A 13,171-nucleotide genomic window follows, 5' to 3' on the forward strand; every position below is an offset into this window, starting at 1 on the left:
GACATGAGTCTTTTTGAGGGAATCTCGGAATAGAACAGAGATAGCCAATTTGGAAGGCTGATCTTTTGGGATAGTTAGATTTCAGACAGACAATGACCTAAGAGTATAAACAGAGACCAATGCACACATCTGCTGGTGAGAAAGCAGCACAGAAGCTGTGTGGGCAAGTCTGTGATGGTACAATGCCCTTTAAGCAGGTTCTTCTCCGAGGAAAAGAAGAATCTAAGGAGGAGGGGGGTCTTGCATCCCAAGTGATACAAACCTCACTTTACTTCCCTGGAAAGGTTCAGTCTTCAAAAGAGGAAAGTACTGAACTGTTTCAACACACCCCAAAAGATATAAAAGACTATAATAAGTCAAGTTGATTTGTTAATAAATTTCACTTGATTATTAGTGGGAATGTAAATCAGTAATTCTGAAAAATAATCTGACTGTTTTGATACTCTAATTCTATTTCTAGGACTCTATCACTAAGGAAATAATTCTTCTTTTTTTTTTTTTTTTTGCCACACCATGCTGCATGTGGGATCTTCCCCAACCAGGGATTGAACCTGTCCCGCAGGCATTGGGAGTGTGGAGTCTTAACCACTGGACTGCCAGGGAAGTCCCAGGAAATATTTTAATTATGGAAAAAGCTTTATGCAGAAAGATGTACACGACAGAGATTGGCAGAGATTGGTTCAAGATGGCGGAGTAGAAGGACGTGCGCTCACTCCCTCTTGTGAGAGCACCAGCATCACAACTAACTGCTGAACGATCACTGACAGGAAGACACTGGAACTCGCCAGAACAGATACCCCACATCCAAAGACAAAGGAGAAGCCACAACGAGACGGTAGGAGGGGCGCAATCACAAAAAAAATCAAATCCCATAACTGCTGGGTGGGTGACTCACAGACTGGAGAACACTTATACCACAGAAGTCCACCCAATGGAGTGAAGGTTCTGAGCCCCACGTCAGGCTTCCCAACCTGGGGGTCCAGCAATGGGAGGAGGAATTCCTAGAGAATCAGACTTTGAAGGCTACTGGGATTTGATTGCAGGACTTCGACAGGACTGGGGGAAACAGAGACTCCACTCTTGGAGGGCACACATAAAGTAGTGTGTGCATCAGGACCCAGGGGGAAGGAGCAGTGACCCCATCGGAGACTGAACCAGACCTACCTGCTAGTGTTGGAGGGTCTCCTGCAGAGGCAGGGCATGGCTGTGTCTCACCGTGAGGACAAGGACACTGGCAGCAGAAGTTCTGGGAAGTACTCCTTGGTGTGAGCGCTCCCAGAGTCTGCCATTAGCCCCACCAAAGAGCCTGGGTAGGCTCCAGTGTTGGGTAGGCTCCAGTGTTGGGTTGCCTCAGGCCAAACAACCAACAGGGAGGGAACCCAGCCCCACCCATCAGCAGACAAGTGGATTAAAGTTTTACTGAGCTCTGCCCACCAGAGCAACACCCAGCTCTACCCACCACCAGTCCCTCCCATCAGGAAACCTGCACAACCCTCTTAGATAGCCTCATCTATCAGAGGGCAGACAGCAGAAGCAAGAAGAACTACAATTCTGCAGCCTATGGAACAAAAACCACATTCACAGAAAGATAGACAAAATGAAAAGGCAGAGGACTTTGTACCAGATGGAGGAACAAGATAAAACCCCAGAAAAACAACTAAATGAAATGGAGATAGGCAACCTTCCAGAAAAAGAATTCAGAATAATGATAGTGAAGATGATCCAGGACCTTGGAAAAAGAATGGAGGCAAAGATCGAGAAGATGCAAGAAATGTTTAACAAAGATCTAGAAGAGTTAAAGAATAAACACCTCGAAGAATTAAAGAACAAACAAACAGAGATGAACAATACAATAACTGAAATGAAAAATACACTAGAAGGAATTAATAGCAGAATAACTGAGGCAGAAGAATGGATAAGTGACCTGGAAGACAGAATGGTGGAATTCACTGCCACAGAACAGAATAAAGAAAAAAGAATGAAAAGATATGAAGACAGCCTAAGAGACCTCTGGGACAACATTAAACTCAACAACATTTGCATTATAGGGGTCCCAGAAGGAGAAGAGAGAGAGAAAGGACCCGAGAAAATATTTGAAGAGATTATAGTCGAAAACTTCTCTAACATGGGAAAGGAAATAGCCATCCAAGCCCAGGAAGTGTAGAGAGTCCCAGACAGGATAAACCCAAGGAGAAACACGCTGAGATACATAGTAATCAAACTGACAAAAATTAAAGATGAAAAATTGTTAAAAGCAACAAGGGAAAAATGACAAATAACATTCAAGGGAACTCCCATAAGGTTAACAGCTGATTTCTCAGCAGAAACTCTACAAGCCAGAGGGAGTGGCATGATATATTTAAAGTGATGAAAGGGAGGAATCTACAACCAAGATTACTCTGCCCGGCAAGGAGTTCATTCAGATTCGACGGAGAAATCAAAAGCTTTATAGACAAGCAAAAGCCAAGAGAATTCAGCACCACCAAACCAGCTCTACAACGAATGCTAAAGGAACTTCTCTAAGTGGGAAACCCAAGAGAAGAAAAGGACCTACAAAAAGATGTACATGACAGCGTTATTTATAGTAGCAAAACTGGAAACAGCATCAGGGAGACTGACATCCAATAAAAGAGGATGATTCAATAAACCAGGAAACCTCCACCTGCTAGAAAATTACAGTGCCCTAAAAATGATGTTTCAAGCTTCACATTCTTGTCTCAGTAATGCATTACTGGGAATCTATCCTAAAGAAATAATTGAAAAACACAGGAAAGTGAAAACACCCTAATATCCCACAATAGAAATGTTAAGTAAGCTCCTATTATTTCTTCCAAACTCAGCTCAAGTGGTACTTCTCCTGGGAAGTCTGCCCTCACCCCTGGCCCAGCTCTGGGCTCCCATGATGCCCTGAGCACCACTAGTCATAGCATGACCCCAGGGTTCTATTCCTGTGTGCTAATTAAGCACCTTAAGGTCAGGGAACTTGACTTTGTTGATTTAGTACTCCCAACCCAGCACAGTGCCTATAGACAAAGAAAATATGCACCTAGACATCTATATTGTATAAGACTACATAATCAGTGTATTCGTTTGTTAGGGCTGCCATAACCAAATACCACAAGCTGGGTGACCTAAACAATAGTCACAATTTATTGTCTCACAATTCTGGAGGTCACAAGTCTGGAATAAAGGTGTCAGCAGGGTTGGTTCCTCCTGAGAGCTATGAGGGAAGAATCCACTCCAAGCCTTTCCTTGACCTGTGGATGGCCATCTTCTCTGTGTGTGTCTGTCTCCAAATTTCCTCTTTTCATAAAGATACCAGTCATACCGGACTAGGGCCCAAACCAATGACTTCATTTTAACTTGACTGCCTCTATAGAGACCTTGTCTGCAAATAAGGTCACTGTCTGAGGTAAAGGGAGTTAGGACTTTCACATGTGCATTTTCGGGTGACACAATTCAACCCATAACAATCAGCAAATTTGTAGATTTATGAGAGTTCCCAATAATTTAAAAACACCTGTTTTATAATGTTTAATAGAAAAAAAAAATCTATATTTATATATACAGCAAGAGTTCTTAACTTGGATTTTATTTTAGAGTCCATGACCATCCCCAGGTTAAGAACCATTGATGATACAAGATCTCAGGGTTTTTTAAAAGAAAAAAAAATGTGAAGGTAATAAACCAAAATATTAATGGTTTATGCCTCAGGGTGATAGTATGGATGTTTGGGATTGTTTCCCAATTTTCTGTAATAATTTCAAATTACTATTATAGTCAGGAAAATTTTTCACTTTTTTAAATTATTTATTTATTTATTTATTTATTTATTTATTTTTGTGGTACTCGGGCCTCTCACTGCTGTGGCCTCTCCCGTTGCAGAGCACAGGCTCCGGACGTGCAGGCTCAGCGGCCATGGCTCAGGGGCCCAGCCGCTCCGTGGCATGTGGGATCTTCCCGGACCGGGGCACGAACCCACGCCCCCTGCATCGGCAGGCGGACTCTCAACCACTGCGCCACAAGGGAAGCCCTCACTTTTTTTAAAAAAGGAGAAATGATATTTTTAAAGGGTTTAGGGACTTCCCTGGAGGTCCAGTGGTTAAGAATCCACGCTTTCACTGCAGGGGCACGGGTTCGATCCCTAGCCACAGAACTAAGATTTCACATGCCATGTGGAGCAGCCAAAAAAAAGGGGGTTTAGAAACATATGAAAATGAATGTTTTACACAAATAGTGTATTAGGGAAAGATAGGAAGAAAATATATAATACTCACAGAATTCGTTAACAGAAGTTACAGAAAGAATTTTGTGAACGTCTTCCTAAGTTTTGTGTGTTTTCCAAATTTTTTAATAATGAACTATATTACTCTCATGACCAGAACAAGCCAATAAATCTTATTAATTAAGAACATGTAGTTTAAGTAGTTGGTTGTACATTAAATATTCAATATTAAGAGCTGAGTTAACAAATTATGGTACAATGACAAAATGCAGTTTTTAAATGACCATTATGAGACACACAGACATAGGAAAGAGCTTATGAGACAGTTCTCTGAAAAAAAAAGTAAAATATAAAAATACACACAAATTATAACCAGTAAAATATATCCATATGCAGACAGTAATTTGCAAAAACGAATATCTACTAAGAGTAGGATTATGTATTATTTTAAAATATTCTTTAATATTATATTTTCATTTTATTTATGAAAATGTATTCTAAGTATCCTTAGAAAATGTTCTTTTCTAAGAATATCTGTAACTCGTTTTACACTGCCTAAAACAGCTTTTAACCATTCCAAGAATCAACTTCTTGTCTAGAAGATGGCTGGCAAAACTTTAGGCTTGTCTGGCTCCCAACAAGCAACCCACAGTATTCATCACAACTCAGTGGCTGGTTTCACCTTCACTGTTGGTGGAAGTGCACATGGACACACCCTTTCTAAAGGACAACTTGGCAGCACTTGTTAAACCTATTAACGTTCACTCCCTTTGACTGAACATTTCCACATCTGGGACTCCGTCCCACAGAAACAATTCTACACATGCACAAAGTAAAGGTAACAAGAACGAACAACTGGTCTACCTAGGGTGGCCCTTTCTCACAGGGGACTGTGGGAAGGAGAGTTTCAGTTAGAAAGCAGTGGAGAGACCTACAATAGCTACTAAATGGAAAGGCCACGCAGCTTTGATTCACTGCCCAGGTTACTATTTCCTTTGATGTCTTTATTTCTGGCAACTAACCAGAAACAAGGGTGCTGATTCAACTCTACATGTTCCAATCATATGCATGCCAGTACAGACGCTAGGATACAGATTCAGGTGAAATAAGCATGTTTTAGATTGTTTTCTTTTTAGCTCCCAGCTTCACAAACAGAATTTAGAGTATAGCAACTCTTATTTGAAAATAGTCATAGAATGGGAGCCATATATGCTCTCATTTTTTCCTATTTTTGCTTAAATAGGAAATGTCCAGACCTTAGGTTTGGGCTCCTAGGGTTTGTCTCCTAAATAAATTGTGTTTCCATCCATCTATTCATGTTTACACAGAGAGTCTTGGGATTGTTGCCTTCTGACAATTTACAAATAAGACAAATTTCTCATTTTTCATTGACTCCCTCAATGGTTGACTCAAAGTACAAAAATTCTGATCAGGTCAAGAATGCAGGTTAAATTAGATCTCCTCAGTGAAGGCTGTAAAGGAGGAGGAGTAAAAGCACAAATAACTTCAAGCTAAAATGACATTAATGAATTAGGTTTGCTTCTAGACTATATTCAGTGTAACAATGTAGTGGGCAATTTTTCAGATTAAAAAAGAGAGGGACTTCCTTGGTGGTCCAGTGGTTAGGACTCCACACTTCCACTGCAGGGGGCACAGGTTTGCTCCCTGGTCGGGAAACTAAGATCCCACATGCCGCAGCACGGCCCAAAAAAAAAAAAAAAATAGACAAAAACTTTACAAGTTATTGATATTAGAGTTCCTCAGATAAACATCTTTATGAACACTGATGATATCTATTTGCAGACCACTGCACATTCTGAACATTTTTTCTCTACCTCAAGCTAATGACAGCTTTAGAGATGTGAAGGAAAAGATAAAAGGAAGCTGGGTGAGTCGTGTAGTATTGCATGGGGGCTACTTGGAGAAGTCTGACAGATAAGCATTACCTCTTGCACCCCCTTCATCCACTGCATTACAAGCTGTCAATTTTTAAGCCTCAAGTCTCACCATTAACTGGATTGACAGTTGCTTAGAAAATAAAATTTTTTTTAAACCATTCACACTGGTAATGTGAGATGTTACTTTACAAAATAACACAACTACACTTGATGAATAAACACTATACATCAGGTACATAGAAATTCACTGGAGAGACTTAAAATTAGGCAACCTTAGAAGGATAAGAATAAAGATGAGATTTTAAAAGGAAAGAAAAACCAAGAAATGACACCTTTAAAGAAAAAAATTTTTGAAGATGTAACAAATATATGCTTTTTAATAAATTCTCTAGACCTACAGCAGTGATTACATAGAGGTGAAAAGCAAAGGCAAGGGAGCAAAAACTTATAGTATGCCTGAATTCGAAACTTGGGATGCCAGGTCAGGAAAAAACCTAAAAATGTCTGATTTAAAGAATCTCTATTAAACACAAAGAAAGTATAAGCAACGCGTGACGACAACACGGAGCAAGGCCAGTGACCATGGAGACAGATGAGAGGTCAGGAAGCAGGCAGTGGCCTCTCTTCCTCTGGGGCTTTTCCTGGCCAAGTGTGAGCCCAGGTACCTCGCAGCCCGAACCTTCTCATAGGGCTGAGGCACGGACACAGCACGTTGGCCTGAGCAATCAGCAGACGTGGGAGCAGGGGAGTGAACGATTTTCTTTGCTTTTCAGAGGCAGACAAGGGCAGGGGGGCGGTGCAGACATGAAACAACATGGTTCACCTTGCCTTGCAGAGGAAGCCACTCACAGCCAGAAAGATGCCAAGAGATGGGGAGACCCAGTGAGACGCTGAGGTGGTGGGCACCCGTCACCCTGAGGTTTTCTGCCAGGATCCTCAGGGGGTGCATTCATAATTCTGGCACAGGCTATCCTGAGAGGGACTGACAGGAAAGGACCCAGCGAGTTTTTGGCAGGTCCACCGTGAAGCAGGACTATTGCCAAAGACAAGGGAAGACCCGAGAAGCACAGTGACCTCCAATAACCAGCCGTCCCTGCTCCTCCGAGGGGGTCCTTTACCCATCAGGCACCTACAATGGATTCACTGACTCTGGGCCGAATCACAGTTACTTAGAGTTTGACCATATGGGGCTGTCCTGGAACTTGAAGTGATAAACATGTACATATACGTATAGGCATTGATATCTATGTGTGTGGAGATGGAAGGGACGAAGGAAGGGCTGCAGGGGGGGAGATGGTTATTCCTCATTTAGAAGAAACAGGAGGTGCTGAAGAAACTGGCAACAATACTTGGTAGTATTTTATACTTTTCTTCTGAATAGATTTGGAGTGTCTTATGCTACACTATATTTGCTTGGAAGCTTAATAAATAACCACCTCAAGAAATTAGAAAGAAAGAAAAAACAGGAGGTGGAACTACATGACCTCTTAGCCAAACCATTATCTACAGGATCTCATGCAAACCTCTATACCTTTACTTGAAAGAAAGGTATTCCAAGAAGCTATTCCAATAGGCACTGTGCTCTGTGCAACAGACTCTCTTGAATTACACTAGTTTTTTTTTTTTTTTTTTTTTTTGCGGTACGCGGGCCTCTCACTGTTGTGGCCTCTCCCGTTGCGGAGCACAGGCTCCGGACGCGCAGGCTCAGCGGCCATGGCTCATGGACCCAGACGCTCCGCGGCATGTGGGATCTTCCCGGACCGGGGCACGAACCCGTGTCCCCTGAATCGGCAGGCGGACCCTCAACCACTGCGCCACCAGGGAAGCCCTACACTAGTTTTACTGTAAGGAAGTTCCTGTAAAAACTAACTGATAAAGGAAAGAATTAAGATTTATCCTGCCTGTGCTGTTACAAACTGTTCCAAATAGTAAATGAGTAACCAAAATAGTAAACCAAATAATAAATGAGATAAAGTTTCTCTTTATATCTCAGCTAATAAAGAAGAAATAATGCAACCCGTATATCTATTTAGCAGTACCCAATGGATTAAAGAGCCATATTGAAAACAAAGAGGTTGCTACCTATTAGAAATTATGGAAATAAAGGTAAAATATATAGATGTTATAGTATCTATGATATACACAAATATAAAAATAAAGGACAATTTAAAAAATAAAGCCATATAAAACAAGTATACCCCGGTAAAAAATAAAAAGTTAAATTAAAAAAAATAAAACCATAAAAATAGCAGAAGAAACTACAGATTAATATTTTTACAATTTTAGGAGAAGCCCTTTTCATCTTAATCATAAAAACCAAAAATTTTAAAAGAAAACTGTGATAACATATGATAACATGTGATAACATGCATACTTTTTGAAAAGTTCTTACAAATGAATAAAGACAAAACACTCAAATAGTGAAATGGGCAAAGGATCTGATTAAGCAATTCCACACACACACTAAATAAGTTCCATTATAGGACTGGAATTATTTGGACTTAGGACCCTAGAAAAGCGCAGAAAACAGTAGTCAGTCTAATTGAAGGAAAACACACACACATACACACACACACACAAACATTAACTTACAAAATAATATTCAATCTTAGTCTTGAAAGAAATGCAAAAGAAAGAAAGATATTTTTAAACCATAAAATTGGCAAAGATTAGGATGATTTGACAATATTCATGTTGGTGAGGGCAGTGGAAAAGCCACTGACAACTTTACCTGGGTACAGCTTTACCTTTCTGATGGGCAATAATATCACCTAGCATACACACACATTTGACCCACCAATTTCACATGCAAGAATTTATCCTAAAGAGTTAATGGGGAGAGAGGGATGAGTTTAAGGATAGCTGTATAAAGCTGTTCATTACTAGGATGGTTCATTTTATGTCCCAGCTTAACTGGGCCACTGGGCACCCAGCTATCTGGTTACACATTATTCTGGGTGTCTGTGAGGATGTTCCTGGATAAGATTGACATTTGAATCAGTAGACTAGGTAAAGCAGATGGCCCTCCCTAATGTGGGCAGGCCTCATCCAATCCCTTGAAGGCATGAATAGAACAAAAGACTGAGCAAGAGAGAATCTGCTCTCTGCCTGATGGTCTTCAAGCTGGGACATCAGTCTCCTGCTTTCAGATTCAGACTAGAACTTGCACCATCGGCTCTCCTGGTTCTCAGGCTTTCAACTGGAGATCTTGGGACTTCTCAGCCTCTATAATCACATGAGCCAATTTTTTTATATTTCTCTGTGTGCGTGTCCCCTGGTTCTGTTTCTCTGGAGAACCCTAACTAATACAATTACAGTGTTAGTCATACAAATGAAAACCCAGGAAAGAATGGGTATCCTCATCAAAAGGTGGTAGATTAAATAATTGTTGATTCAATCGAGTGCTTGATAATTGCTTACAGAAATGATGAGGATTAACATGAACTGACTTGGAAAGATGTCCCCAATATACTGCTGAATTTTTTTCAAGCAGGTTACAGAACAGTAGGTACAGTGTGATTTCATTAATATAAAATTGTGGTATCATGCACAAGAGTGCGTATGTACATGTGTGTACGTGTGAAATGCGACATGATGTTTAATGAAAGGCAATTTACCTCTGGGTGATGGCATTTTGGATGATTTTTACCCTCTTCAAATTCTGTATTATTTGTATTTTTCTCCAATGAGCTTGTTTATCAGGAAAATCAATAAAGCAATCTCTTCCATTAAAAAAAAAAGTTCAAGACTTGTGGTTACCAAGGGGGAGGGGTTGGGGGAGGGTTGGAGTGGGAGACTGGGGTTAGCGGATGTAAGCTATTACCTATAATGGATAAACCAGGTCCTACTATATAGCACAGGAAATTGTATTCAATATCCTATGATAAAACATACGGAAAAGAATATTAAAAAAAGAATGTAGATATTGTATAGCTGAATCACTTTGCTGTATAGCAGACATTTATACAACGTTGTAAATCTACTATACTTCAATTACAAAAAATAAATTCATAGAGGCAAGCAGAGAGAGATACAGCTGTAACAGAGGGAATTTGGGTAAAGAGAGAGTTTGCAGTAGTTGCTGTTTTACAATAGGAGAAATTAGAATGTTAATGGGGGAAAGAACCAGAAGGGGATGAAAGAGTGAGTACCGCAGGCCAAGCAGGTTGTGTGTCCAGGGGAACCAGGAATAGATGAGTTGGTTCCTACCCTCAGGCGACACAGATAAGAGCCTACAAATGTAAAAACAATTCCCGATGAGTGATACGGGAGCTGCAGAATGCAGAGCAACACTGCCAAGGGGAGGGATCTGCAAAGGAATGCTGGAGGAGATGGTGCCCCTTCCAAGGTGGGTCGGATTTCTCTGCACAGAGATGGGTGGTAGGAAAAGCAGTAGCTGTTCTGACTGGTAGGCTTGTCAGATCCACAGGGCAGAATTTGGAGGTCAAGGAGCAGCAGGTGACGAGACTAGGAAATTAATCTGGAGCTCACAGTAAAAAGGCTTGAAGAGGCTGAGGACTTGGACCATAACACAGGAGGAATTCTAGGAGGGCTGCTTAGTGCAGGGACCCCATTCAAATACAAATTTAGCGGCTGCTTGTTGGATTTACAGATTGAGGGAACTTGACCCTGGAGGCAGGGAAAGCCCAGTGAAAAAGCTAACGTGACAGAGAAATGAACTAAAGTTGTGAATTAAAAAGGTGGCAACAGAAGTAGAGAGTGACATGAAAAGCATGGTGGAAGGGGTCTACACGTAGCATGAAACATGCGACATCCACAACGACGGGAAACCGAATCAAGACGGGGCTGAGCTGATTCTATGAGGCTCTGCTGTTAATCACTCTGCATTTAGAATTTTACTCAAATGCCACATTTTATAAACAGGTGTTTATAAACCCCAGTTTATAAACACCTTCTGCAACTTACTTTTGTGCGAGGTATAAGAAGGTGAGGCGGTAATAATGAACAGTTCTCCTAAAGGAAATCCAAAACCTGAGAGACCGCCTTAGCGCCTCATTAGAACGAGCTGAATTTATAATAATCATTACTCATGAGGTGAAAACTAAACAGACCCAGAACTGGGGAAGTGGAGGAGCTGACGAGATGGAGGTGGGGAAGGGAGAGACCAAGGGAGGGGGAATCAAAAAGGAACAAGTTTGTAACACAAATTTTTACAAAATGATGCGCCTTGGAAATTTTCTGAAGATACTGCTAAAAATTCTAAATACAGATTAAGCGGCCAGAGAAACGCTATAAAACCACTTAGGTTAGCTAGAAAAAGTCCCAGCCACTCAGAAAAACTAAAATAAAAAATTTAATTCTAAGCGACCCTCACATTCAACCATCAAAACAGGATCTATTTATCATGCCTAAATAAATAACGTCTCAATATTTATAAATAATAGGGGTAAGAACTTGACTTTTGCTCTGCTGATTTATACTCATTCTACAAATTTCTTCATAGTCTGCTCTCGCTTTCAAAAAAGGATTATAGGTAATACAGAATATTTCATTAAACTTTGAGTAAAAAAAATAAAATCCAGACAGGTAAGATAAGCACCCTCCTCATCACCTATTAGGCAAAATGTGAATTTTTAGACTCCCTGATCAGAACTTCAGAAATCTCCTTAGAGTGGGAGGGTGAACTATTTTAAAAAACCGCCTGTCAAGCCTAAAGCCATACACGCGTGGTATGAGTCACCTAATGGTTTTCAGAAGGCTTTTATGCCATCAGAGATATCTCCTTAGACGGCTGGGGGGCCTTGTGGTAGGGAGAGCTTGGGAAGTAAAGAAAGTGGAAGGAGAGACACACCACCCTAGGAACTCCGTCAGTACAAGAGGAATTTTTACAGCTGTTTTAAATTCCAAAATGAGTTTGAAGGTATGAGTGAAGTTTCAACTGCACTCTAAAGAAATTTCCTTCAGTTCACAAAAATATATGCTTCGCACTTAAGCCTCAAGATGCTACACAGATAAATGAGTCCTCCAATATGCTTTCAGAAATTATACCTGCAGGAGGCCTGAGCAACTGCCCTACAGAGGGTGAGCTCTTACAATACTCTTCAAAGAGAATCAGTGAAGCGTTCACCGTTGGCAATGGTTCCAATCTTTCCAAGAATCCCACCTTTCAAGTCATTTGTATGCTAAGCATTGTGACCTCAGCTCTAGAATCACAAAAATCTGTGCCTTCCATCTCGACTTTTGATCTATCTACACAGCAAGTCCTTGATAAATACAGGGCATAAACACTGTGGCTGACTCTAAGAGTTTAAAATACCAAGACAGTGTCCAGTAAATAGTTGAGGACTCCATCAAGATATCACAGGTATAGTGCTTGCTTCGGCAGCACATATACTAAAATTGGAATGATACAGAGAAGATTAGCATGGCCCCTGTGCAAGGATGACATGCAAAATCATGAGGTATTCCATATTTCGGGGGGATTAACAGATACAAACTACTATATATAAAATAGATAAACAGTAAGGTCCTACTGTATAGCAAATGGTGCTATATTCAATATCCTATAATAAACCATAATGGAAAAGAATATGAAAAAGAGTATGTATATATATGTACATATAACTGAATCACTTTGCTGTACACCAGAAACTAACACAACATTGTAAATCAACTATACTTCGATTAAAAAAAAATGATATCATAGGTATAGCACAAAACAGGATTCACAATATCTAATCAGAATGAATGAAGTATATTCCACCTACAAAGCAAACTCCAAACAGTAAATCAACTCACCAGCAAGTATTTGTTATTTTCAGAAGGAAAAAAAAAAACTTCCCAATTGTATCTATAAATAATATACCTGTGTACTATAATATCATAAATATCAACTGATTTGTAGTTTTTCTCTTAGAGACCTCATGGATGAAGCTTAATTGACCAACCTCAGAGTATCAGATTCATTAACAAAGTTGTTGAAATTTTACTTCTTGGGGGAAAAATATCTTAATTAAGCCAAACAATAGCTTTTCAACATAAAGATCTCTTACAAATTGAAAGTTTACAAGAAAGTGAATACTTTAGG

The 13,171-nt window shown here is 40.2% G+C and overlaps 1 protein-coding gene and 1 non-coding gene across 3 annotated transcripts in view; one reads left to right on the top strand and one right to left on the bottom strand.

Moving 5' to 3' along the window:
• Nucleotides 1–13,171, bottom strand: part of ANKRD6 (ankyrin repeat domain 6) — a 215,981-nt gene that overhangs the window by 171,319 nt on the left and 31,491 nt on the right. The gene's annotated exons all lie outside the window — the stretch shown is intronic.
• On the top strand, nucleotides 12,454–12,560 carry LOC132500449 (U6 spliceosomal RNA). The gene has a single exon (XR_009534041.1). It is a non-coding gene; the product is annotated as a U6 spliceosomal RNA (small nuclear RNA).

The sequence above is a fragment of the Mesoplodon densirostris genome, chromosome 12 (genome assembly GCF_025265405.1).
Source record: "Mesoplodon densirostris isolate mMesDen1 chromosome 12, mMesDen1 primary haplotype, whole genome shotgun sequence".
NCBI lineage: Eukaryota > Metazoa > Chordata > Mammalia > Artiodactyla > Ziphiidae > Mesoplodon > Mesoplodon densirostris.